The sequence below is a fragment of the Phoca vitulina genome, unplaced genomic scaffold, assembly GCF_004348235.1.
Source record: "Phoca vitulina isolate PV1807 unplaced genomic scaffold, GSC_HSeal_1.0 scaffold10, whole genome shotgun sequence".
Classification (NCBI taxonomy): domain Eukaryota; kingdom Metazoa; phylum Chordata; class Mammalia; order Carnivora; family Phocidae; genus Phoca; species Phoca vitulina.
The window spans coordinates 3,411,040-3,423,592 of NW_022589713.1; positions in this window are offsets into that span (position 1 = coordinate 3,411,040).

Below are 12,553 nucleotides of genomic sequence, written 5' to 3' on the forward strand. Positions count from 1 at the left end.
GAAACCTCTCTTAATGAGTAGTTGAATAATCTTAAACCTATAAGTCCTTTACCTGTCTCATACGTAGTTTTGTTAAGGGTGAAAATTGCCCTAAATTCAGAACAACTTAGGCAATATAGACTAGTGATGTTGATATTTATTAATGTAATTTTGTGGTTTCTGAGACCAACACATTTTTTAGATAACATTTGATAAAATCCACAGATAGAAATTTCACATGACTTTTCAGATTTGGTGAGTATCATATCATAAAATACTTCAGGTATAATCCAAGGTCATTTCATCTTTCAAACTGTAAAATATTTTAAACTTCCCATTAAAAAAATTAACTTTAAAGCTTATAAAAAATATTAGATGCCAACTTAATCCCAATGTGGGAGGAAGTATATAGTATTTCAAAATCCTTTTAGGATGGTATGTGAATTGTTTCTTTTTTAATTGAAGACAACTGTTCTAAAATGATTTTGGGGGGCGCCTGGGTGGCTCAGTCAGTTAAGCATCTGAGTCTTTGTTTCGGCTCAGGTCATGATCTCAGGGTCGTGGGATCAAGCCCTGCATTGGGCTCCATGCTGTGTGGAGTCTGCTTAAGATTCTCTCTCTCCCTCCCTCTCTGCCCCTCCTGCTCATGCTGTCTCACTCTTTCTTTCTCAAATAAATAAATAAAATCTTTTTAAAAATGATTTTTGATCATATATCTCTTGCTTGGAATCTTCTTAATAATTCTCCATTGCTCTCAGGATAAAGTTAAAACTTTTAACATTGTTCATTTGGTCCTTGTCTTGAGATTTGGCTATCCCCTGTTTACCTTGTTTCCTGCTCTCTTACTGCTGCCCCCTCGCTCTACTCTAGCCATACTGCTTTAGTTCCTTAAACATGACATATTCTCTCTTGACTCAGGCCTTTTGCACATAAATATGTTCTGTCTAGAATATTTCTGTTCCCCTCCCCAAAACTCTTAAGCCTTAGGTTAGATGTCTTTTCCTTTTTTGTGCTCCCTCCCACATCCCCTTCCCTTTCATTAGTACTCACTACCCTCTACTGTATTTACTTGTCTCTGTCCACAGAAAAGCCTGAGAAGCCACCAGATACTGTTTCTAAATACTATTCTCCAACAAGAGGAACCATGTTTTCTTGGAGAAAAGGCTGATTTTGGGGGCAAAGCAAGGACAGGATGACCAGGAACATCTTTTTGGGACAGGAAGTAAGGAAGTATTCAGAGAAGAATGGGGACATGTCAGAGGGATACAGAAGTCAGTTTGAAAGGACTTTTACTAGCCAAATCTGGGATAATATATCAAAATAAAAGTGATGGTAAACAAATCACATCCACTGATTAGATTAGGGGCCCATCAATCTTTGATGATATAAATAAATGGATGATTAAATAGACAGAAAACCCTTCCTTGTAATACAATGTCAACTAATAAAAGTCAAAGGAATAATTGAATTATAAAATCATCATTTTGCAACCCTCATAGAAATAATAAATTCAGGCAAGAAACATCAATGGATGGCAAAACTTACAGATGAAAGATGGATCAAGAGGTTTTACTTACATTGTCTCAGAGTATCTCTCTACAAAATAATCATACATGAAAAAAAGAGTAATTTTATTGTGGAGAAACCTGAAGGCACATCCTTATTCAAGTGATCCAAGTTAACATCAACAGTAGTGGAACAAATCAACATCATACACTATCTGATGGATGCAGTGAGCCAAGCACAGAATTACTTCAGTGGTCTTGCCTAATACATAACCCAACTGTGAGTAAACATCAGGCAAACCCAAATGGAGGAACATTCCACAAAATAACAGGTCTACAATTGTTCCAGTTATCTACTGGTTTGTAACAAACACCCTAAAACCTAGTGGCTTAAAACAACACTATTTACAGTTTGGACAAGGTTCAGCGGGGATAGCTCTTCTCAGTTCTAAGCTGTCAGCTGGTCCAGCCCAGAGCCTGGCTCCACTAGGCCTCACCTAGAGTGGCTCAAAGGCTGGGAGCTAGAATCATGTGAAGACTTTTGCACTCACATGAATGACACCTGATCTGGAAGACTCACACAGCTGAGGGTTGGAACAGCTGCAGCTCCTCTGACATGTCTACTCTATGGTCTCTTCATCACCACAGCCTCAGGGTAACTGTATTTTTCTGTATGTCAGCTCAGGAATCCCAGGGAGTGTGTATATGTGTCTGGGTGTGAAAGAGAGCCAGGTAGAAGTTGTATGGCCTTTCTAACCTAGCCTCATAAGTTACACAGGTCCACTTCTCTATATTCTGTTCATGAACCGAGGCACAGGGTTTGTCTAGATTAGATGACAGAATTCTAGAAGAGCATGTGGAACTGGAAATGTGGTGCAATGCTCAGAAAAATACAATTAGCACAGTAATCTTAGAAAATGAAGGTCACAGGAGGGCTAAGGAACTGTTTGAGATTGAAGGAGAGTAGAGACATGACAGCTGAGTAAATACATCCTCCTGGATTGAATCCTCTTGCTATAAAGGGTATCATAGGATAATGGGAAAAACTTGAAGGCCCTCTGTAAGTGAAGGGTATATGGGAGCTCTTTGTACAGTTATTGCAACTTTGCTATAAGTTTGAAATCACATCAAAATTTTAAAAGATAATATACACCATAAAATCTCATTGTTTAAAAATCTTGCAGTTAGAGGTGCCTGGGTGGCTTAGTCAGTTAAGCCTCCGCCTTCAGCTCAGGTCATGATCTCAGGGGCGTGGTATCGGGCCCTGCATCAGGCTCCCTGCTCAGCGGGGCGTCTGTTTCTCCCTCTCCCTCTGTGTGCTCTCTCTTTCTCTCTCTCAAATAAATAAATTAATAAATCTTTTTAAAAAATCTTGCAGTTAATCCTTTCATAAAAGAATAGATAATTATATGATAAAAATAACCACCCATATATGATACATTCCTATTTTTAAATATCCTGTTTTATTGAAGCAGAAGACCATTGAATAAACCTGATAGAACACTTCATGTGCCAAGGCACTATTGTAAATTATTACATATATGAGCACATTTAATACAACGGTCTTATGACATGGGTACTATCATTATCCCCTTGGCATCTTTTCATGATTGAGAAAACTGAGAGAGAAATTAACTAGCATAAGGTTATACAGCCAGTAAACCAGAGGACTGAGATTCAAACCAGGCCAACTGGCTCTAGCCTTTTCATTGTTCATTAAGCATTCAAAATACACTTTGCCAAATAATCTTTAAAACCACAATTATCACTGGGTATATATTAAAACAGTAATGGCCCTATTACCACTGTTTCTTCCATCTGTTTGCAGTGCTATAATTTTGATGGATTTTTTTAACTGGTTATCCTTTACAAAATTCATGGGTATAAATTCACTGGGTGTTTATGTAATGTATTTAATTGTGGTAAAAACATGTGATGGAAAATTTACCATCTTAGCCATTTTTAAGTGAACAGTTCAGTAGTGCTAAGTATATTCACATTGTGTACAGCAGATCTCTATATTTCATCTTGCAAAACTTGAAATGAACAATTCTTCATTTCCCCTTCTCTCAGCCCTGGTGGCCACCATTCCATTTTCTGTTTCTACGAATGTGACAGCTTTAGATACCTCATATAAGTGAAATCATACAGTATTTGTCTTTTTATAACTGGTTTATTTCACTTAGCATAATGTCCTCAAGGTTCATCCATGCTATAACATGAGACAGGATTTCCTTCCTTTTTAAGGCTGAATAATACTCTATTGTGTGTATGTGTGTGTGTACCACATTTTATTTATCCATCCATCTGTCCATGGACATTTGGGTGGCTGCCACCTTTTGGCTGTTGTGAGTAATATTGCTGTTGGAGTATTTGTGTATTAAAAATAAAAAATAAAAGAATGAAACATAGTAACTCATAAAACAGCTTGCAGTGAGGGTGAAGAAAATGAAGTCCTCCGGGTTTTGAAATGCAGTATGCTTTCTGTTTTTGCACAAGTAATGATAACACTTTCCATGGAGTTTTTAATTTTTTAATTTCTTTAAAAGATTTTACTTATTTAATGAGAGAGACAGACAGAGGATGAGCGGGGGAAGGAGCAAAGGGAGAGGGAGAAGACTTCATGCTGAGCAGGGAGCCCAGTGCAGGGCCGGGTCCCAGGACCCTGGGATCATGACCTGAGCTGAAAGCAGATGATTAATTGACTGAGCCACCAGGCACCCCTCCATGGAATTTTTAAGTTTAGGATTTTAGGCTGTTTTCATATATTTCATATATCAATATATTAAAATTGCATATATTAATTTTACCTATATTCACATAACATCCATGAATTTAGTATTCTGGCAATAGGGATCATAATACTTATACAAATGCGGGGCGCCTGGGTGGCTCAGTTGGTTAAGCAACTGCCTTCGGCTCGGGTCATGATCCCAGGGTCCTGGGATCAAGCCCCGCATCAAGCCCCGCATCAAGCCCCGCATCGGGCTCCTTGCTCGGCGGGGAGCCTGCTTCTCCCTCTCCCTCTGCCTGCTACTCTGCCTACTTGTGCTCTCTCTCTCTGTCAAATAAATAAATAAATAAATAATCTTAAAAAAAAAATAATACTTATACAAATGCAAAGCTCAATTTGTAACCAATAGTTTTATGTTTTTATTTTGACCTCTTCCTAGGAATCAGCTCTGCATTCAGAGCCTCCGTTCAACCAAGATACCACAAATTTGAGGTGACTAGAAAAAAGCAGCATGACCCCACTTTACTTAGGACAGGTTACAAGAATAGACACTCTTCCTGAAATGAGAGACTTCACCAAGTTTGCCTTTCCATACCTACTCCCGTTTTATCTAAGATTTCTTGCCTTATTGGTAGTGTTAGTTGCCCAAAGTAAAATTCTTTCTCTGGGAATAACTTGTTGGAAAAGGTAGGTAACCAGTTAATTAGCATTTCCAAAGACCATAAAAAATGTGAAGATACATTATAAGGATACCCAAGGTAATTTCAGGGTGGGACAAACATGGTAACCCAATCTAGTACTCACTGAATGTCCTTCCTTTCTCCACTTCCCAACCTCCCCCTCACACATTTGTTACCTCTTTCTCCAACTTTCTCCATCTCTTAGCCAGTTAAACTCATCTTTTGTCTGTCCTATCATTCATTCTCATATTTCTCTCTGTACACACACACACACACACACACACACACACACACACACATAGAGAATGGTTGTGGGTGGTTGTATTTCTTTTTACCTTCATAGAATTAAATAATATGTATGAAAGCACTTTTTAAATGTTAAAGCACCATAAAAAAATATTGGTTATTTTCAGAATATGGTCCCATGACTAGCACATTGTTGAGTACCCAATATATGATTGTGAAATGATTCACTAAAGCATTATGTACTCTGTCCTTATTTTGAAAACCATGTACATTAAAACATGACAAGATATGGGGAAATTTTTACAGAAAAATAACAGATATGTGACTCTCTAAAACAGTATTAAAATGAAAACAAACAACATCAAGACCCCAATCATGAAAGGGAGAGATAAAATTCAAAAATTAGGGGCACCTGGGTGGCTCAGTCGTTAAGCGTCTGCCTTCGGCTTAGGTCATGATCCCAGGGTCCTGGGATCGAGCCCCGCATCGGGCTCCCTGCTCTGTGGGAGGCCTGCTTCTCCCTCTCCCACTCCCCATGCTTGTGTTCCTGCTCTCTATGTGTCTCTCTCTGTCAAATAAATAAATAAAATCTTAAAAAAAAAAATTCAAAAATTAGTCACTACAAATAATAAACATAGTATGTTACTTAAAATATTTTGGTATCATCTTCCCAATCTTCTAAAAATCCCACAAAATAACAGAAGAAAAAATTTAGGAGTAAAACATGGCAATATTGGAAAACCATGTAAGATGTCATGAGGAGAAAAAAAAATGTTGCTGGTTGGAGTGTAAAATGGCACAACCACTTTAGAAAACATTCTGGCAGTTTCTTAGAAAGTTAAAATATACACATATCACACAACTCAGCAATCCTATTCTAGGTAATTGCCCAAGAGAAATGAAAACATGTTTACACAAACACCTGTACACAGTATTTATAGTGACTTCATTCATAACTGCCAAAACTGGAAATAATCCATATGTCCTTGGACTAGTGAATGGATAATAAACACATGCTGGTACATCCATACAACAAAATACTACTCAGTGAAAACACAAAAAGGGGGTGAGGAGAGGGGAGAACTATCAATACAAGTGACAATTTCAATGCACTTTGCTAACTGAAAGAGGTCAGACTCAAAAGGCTACATATTATATGATTCTATTTATATGATATTTTAGAAAAGCAAAACTAGGGAGAGAAAACAGATCAGTGGGGGCTTGGGGGCTAGAGGATGGGTGGAGAGATTGTCTTCAAATGAGTGCAAAAGACTTTTTGGAGTGATGAAACTGAATTATATAGAAGATATAATTCAGATGATAGTGAGCTGGAAAACCAGTCAAGAAATCTGCAACCACACATAGGTGTAGGAAAGGGCCACTAGATGGTGGTGTTCATTTTTGTAACAGAGCCCAGGAAAAACTTCAAGCTCAGAGATCAAAGGCCTGCCGGAGGAGCAGGGTTTTTTTGGCAAATTTCCTATAACCCATAGCTGTAACACCTTCTGTCTAGCCTTGAACTATAGTTCCTGTGTTTTTGCTAGGCCAGTTCCCCCATCCTTTTACTGATTCTGGGAGGCCATCAATATCCTTCCAGTAAAACTCTTGTTTCTCTCTCTGCTTTTGTTTTTGTTTTCTGAAACGGACCGAATAGAAGAAGTATTAATGGTTATTAACCAATTTATTTTTTGTTTGTTTTTCTTCGTTACGGAGAATTTTGAATATATACAAAATAAACAGACTGGTAAGATGATCCCCCAATAAACCCATCAGTTTTGAGTCATTGATAATCTGATGTTCTTAATTCAGCAAGCTTCCACCACCCCCAATCCCCATGCAAATAATTTTCTACAGTCCTTCTTTTTAATGAGATAAAATTCACATATTTTAAAGTAGCCTTATTTTTAAAATTTATTTTAGGTTCATAGCAAAATTGAGCAGAAAGCACAGAGATTTCCCATATATTCTTGTCCCCACTCATGCATAGCTTCACCCATTAACATCATCCCCCACCAGAGTGGTACATTTGTTACAATTGATGAACCTACATTGACACATCATTACCACCCGAAGTCCATAGTTTACATCCGGGCTGACTCTTGGGTTTGGACAAATATATTATGACAAGTAATTACCATTTTAGTATACAGAGCAGTTTCAGTCCCCTAAACATCCTCTGTGCTCCACTTATTCATCCCTACCTTCCCCTGAGCCCTACCAAAGTGCACAAATTTTAACTGTACAATTCCAATTTATCAGGGCACCTGGCTAGCTCAGTTGGTAGAGCACGCGACTCTTGATTTTGGGTTGTGAGTTTGAGCCCCATGTTGGGTGTAGAGATGACTTAAAAATTAAAAAAAAAAATTCCAATTTGTCTTTGAAAGACTTAGTTTGGAAGTTCCCAATAATGTAGAGTAAAAAGAAAAAAGAAAGTTATGAGAGAAAAGAGAGAAATCCAGTCGTGGTGAAAATTCTGAACTCTAAGAAAAGGAAAATCCCATAAGCTTCCAAATGGAAAAACAAGATACCAGCAAAGGAACAAAAACTGGGTTGATATTAACTAACAATAATATAATCATATGTGATAAGAACTTTTTTTTTAATTTGAATTCAATTAGCCAACATATAGTACATCATTAAGTTTTTGATGCAGTGTTCATTGATTCATTAGTTATGTATAATACTGTGCTCATCACATCACGTGCTCTCCTTCATGCCCCTCACCCAGTTACCCCATCCCCCCACCCACCTCCCCTTCTGCAATCCTCAGTTTGTTTCCCAGAGTCAAGAGTCTCTCATGGTTTATCTCCTTCTCTGATTTCTTTCCATTCTGTTTTCCCTACCTTTCCCTATGATCCTCTGCGCTATTTCTTATATTCCACATATGAGTGAAACCATATAATAATTGTCTTCCTCTGATTGACTTACTTCACTCAGCATAATACCCTCGAGTTCCTCCATGTCAGTGTAAATGGTATTCATCCTTTCTGATAGCTGAATAATATTCCATTGTATATATGAACCACAACTTCTTTATCCATTCAGAACTTTTCTGATGTAATTCATATCTTATTTTTGAGAGCTTCAGCCTCAAATTGCAGGAAAAATAAATGAAATTTTTAAAAATATGTATACATATAATAAATGTGAACATATGCTTTTATCATTAAAAGAATACAAACTAAAATAACATCACATATTTGTACTTGTCATATTGGTGTAGACTGACAAATTTGACACGTAAAGGGTTAATGCGGGCAAGCAGACATGATTAATCACAGTTAAACAGTGTAAACTAGCACAAAAAATTTTTGTAGGGCTATTGACAATATTATCACTTTTTATTTTTTTAAAAATTTTTTAAAGATTTTATTTATTTGACAGAGAGAGAGACAGCCAGAGAGGAAACACAAGCAGGGGAGCGGGAGAGGGAGAAGCAGGCTTCCTGTGGAGCTCTATCCCAGGACCCTGGAATCAAGACCTGAGCTGAAGGCAGACGCTTAAGGACTGAGCCGCCCAGGCGCCCCTATTATCACATTTTAAATATACATTTTCACCCAGAAATTTTACTTCTAAAATATATGTGTGTATGTTTTAGAAGTGAGGGATAGTGAAAACAAACCATCAAACTAGAAAGAACCTAAATGGACGGTATCATCAATATGAGACTGGTTGGTAAATTTTAGCAAATCCATACAGTGGACTCTGATAGGCCTAGAACTGACCCTGTGTTCACCCTTCTGGTCATTCAGGCATCTGCAATGGAGAATGGGAAAGTATGGAGTGGAGCAATTGAAAGCAAGAAGGGATTGTAGCTACCACCAGGAAGGGTTTGTGTTTGGCAGCTTCACCAGCTTCACCAGAACACCTCAATCAGAGAAGACCAGGAAAAAGAATGATATTACCAGAAGTGAGTAAAGGGCATTGAGTATTCAAAAGGAACAGCTGTTCGTAATAGTAGTGGCTAAAGGTCCCATGCAGTGTCAGTCTTGTTTTCACGGTGAGAGTTGCTCCACATTTGCTGAGGTACCCTGAGAGCCTAGTGGGAGAGCATGCCTCAGTTGGCAGGGAAGTGTTTCAGTCTGTCCCATGAGACTACCATGAGGTCTTCTGAGAAAGAAACAACGATCTGGGCATGGCTTAGCAGTGAAGACTTATTTCTGCTCCATGTGGCATCAGCAAGCAGAGCTTAATTTGCGACTGGAGGATTCACTTCCAATGTAGCTCACACAGGGCAACCAAGTTGGTGCTGCTGACTGGCAGCTCAGCCAGCAACTGAGAGCCATGGGCCTTAGTTCCTTTCCAAATAGTTCTACCCTTAGTGCATAGTACTCAGTTCCAAAAGAGATTGTCTCAAGAGACAGTAAGTGGAAACTGCCAGATTCTTAAGACCTGGACCTGGAAATTAGTTCAGCACCATCTCAGCTGTATTCTGTTGGTCAGTGGGAGAGCCTAGATTCCAGGGAAGGGACACAGCCTCCACCTCTCAAAGGGAGAATTGATAAAGACTTTGGAAGCTATGTTTTAAAACTGCCACATCAGGTTCAAGGAAATCAATTTCAGTTATTTATGGATCCTCCAGAAAGCCTTGAGAGTTTAAATACGGAGAATATATTATGTATGACCAGCATTACATTGTTACTTACACGTTAGTTAAACCAAGATTACCCCATATTCCATATCAGAATTTCCTGACCCGTCCCTCACCTCCAACCTCCTTTTGGTCAAAATAAGATAGGAGAGCACTTGACTGAAAAGGAGATGGTCTCTTTTTGAATGTCAGCTCTGGGTAGACATGTAGTAATATTTACATGTCTGGCATGGGGCACCTAACTAGCTCAGTCAGTAGAGCATGCAACTCTTGATCTCAGAGTTCTAAGTTCAAGCCCCATGTTGGGTGTAAAGCTTACTTAAAAAAAACAAAAACAAAATCAAAAACAAAACTCTGGCAGATGATGGGGAAAGGCATAAAGAATGAAGACAATCATAAATATCATGAGACATTTGGAAACTATTTTGTATTTAATTTTTTAGTCATTCTGCACCTAACTTGAGAATAAATATCAAGGATCAATTTGATCAACTTTAACCAAATGGCCTTTTAAAAAATTGACTAATTGTTTCACCTTCTTTTGATGGGTACAAGATATATTAGCTAGTGTATGGACTCTCTCGTCTGGCCTGTAAAAAGTCAAGGGCAATTGTTTTATTTTGAGTGATTTTAGATAACAAAGTTTTATTAGTCTGTTGATTTTCTTAGTTGTGTCATAGTCAGTATGATCACAAGTTTTAGTTTAGAAACTTTTAGCCAGTGTTGACTCCTGTGTCCTGGACTCCTGGTAAGTTAACTGGGCTTTTAAAAATGATGAGCTACTGAGGTTTGTTTTGAATATCGGAAAGGCAGGATGACCAAAGTACAGTCATGGTTGGTGTGGTACATATATGAGATTTATAATACACCAATACCCTTCCATTGGCACCTCCACCTGAGTTTAGCCAGAGCTGCACCATTTCCTTCATGAGAACTTCTCAATTTAAAAACCCTTTAAAATCTGCATATAGAAATAAAAATTACATGTAATTCTTAAAATAATAGAATACTTCCCTGACCTTGAGAAAAGATTTTTATATTCAGATTGAAATAATTCACTGATTCCCAGTATGACAATTTTAAAGTATATCTACAAGTTCTTTGATATTCCTCCCTTCAAGAAGTAAAACTTTATTCTCCTTCCCTTGAGGGTATGATGGGCTTAGTGACTTGCTTGTGATTGATAGAATATGATGAAGTATGTGACTCTTGACACTGTGTCTTAAAAGCATTGTAACTTCTTCCTTGTTCTTTCCCATAAATCACTTGCTCTGAGGGAAGCCAGTTGCCATTTCAGAAAGACACCTAAGCAGCTCTACAGAGACTCACATAACAAGGAACTGAGGCCTCCTGCCAACATCCATGTGATTGAGCCATGTTGGAAGTGGATCCTCCAGCTCCAGCCAAGCATTCAGATGACTAAAGCCCCAGCTCACATCTTTACTGCAACCTCATTGGAGATACTTAGCCAGAACCATCCAGCTAAGCCATATCTGAATTCCTAACCAGTAGCAATTATGAGATAAAATGATCATTGTTTTAAGGTGCTAAAATTTGGAATAATATGTAACCCAACAATAGGTGATAAATATACCCAAGAAGGATTAAGATTTTAAAAAATAAGGACATATCTAGAAGTTAGAGGAAAAAAAAAAACCTTACAAACACCAGACAGAACAAGCTACTTACAAATAAATAAAATCTGATGAAAACTTCTTAATAGTAAAAAGGAGGGGCACCTGGGTGCCTCAGTTGGTTAAGCGACTGCCTTCGGCCCAGGTCACGATCCTGGAGTCCTGGGATCGAGTCCCGCATCAGGGTCCCTGCTCAGCAGGGAGTCTGCTTCTCCCTCTGACCCTCCCCCCTCTCATGCTCTCTCTCTCTATCGCATCCTCTCGCTCAAATAAATAAATAAAATCTCAAAAAAAAAAAAATAGTAAAAATGAAAGCTGTAAGTCAACAACATTTGGACAAGCAAAGATTCAGTTTGCCAATACATCCTATTTACAAAAATAATGGAACTTATTTTTCTTCTCTAATTCTCTAATTATATAAAATTCTCTAATTATATAAAAATGGAATATAATTTAATCGTGACTACCCCAAAGATAGTAGGGCAAGATAAAGAATACAGAAAAATCTATTTTACAATATTTAAGTGGATGAGACAGTATGAATAATTTATGAGTTTTGAAATAAAAATAATTTCCACTTACATAGCTCAGTAGTAAACTTTCTAATATATAATACATCATTCAACAAGTATTTACTAAAACTTACCATGCCTATGTACTTTAAAAAAACATTTCAGCAAGTTTGTGGACTTTGAAGCCATTCTTTAAAGAATGAAGTTTCAGGCCATGGGGGTGGCTCAGTCAGTTAAGCACCAGATTCTTGATTTCAGCTCAGGTCATGATCTCAGGGTCATGAAATCAAGCACTGCTGGCCTTGAGCCAGCTTAAAATTCTCTCTCTCTGCCCCTCCCCACCACTAAGAAAAGAAAGAAAGAAAGAAAGAAGAAAGAAGAAAGAAAAGAAAGAAAGAAAGAAAGAAAGAAAGAAAGAAAGAAAGAAAAAGAAAGAAAGAAAGAAAGAAAATTAACTGTGTAACTTTTTTCGAGATTTATTTATTTATTTGAGTAGGGGAGGAGAGGGAGAGGGAGAGAGAGAATCTTGAGCAGACCCCCCCACTGACTGTGGAGCCCCACAGGGGGCTTGATCTCACTACCCTGAGATCATGACCACAGCAGGAATCAAGAGTTGGATGCTTAACCACTCACCTACCCAGGTGCCCCATAAATGTGTAACTTTTTGTATTC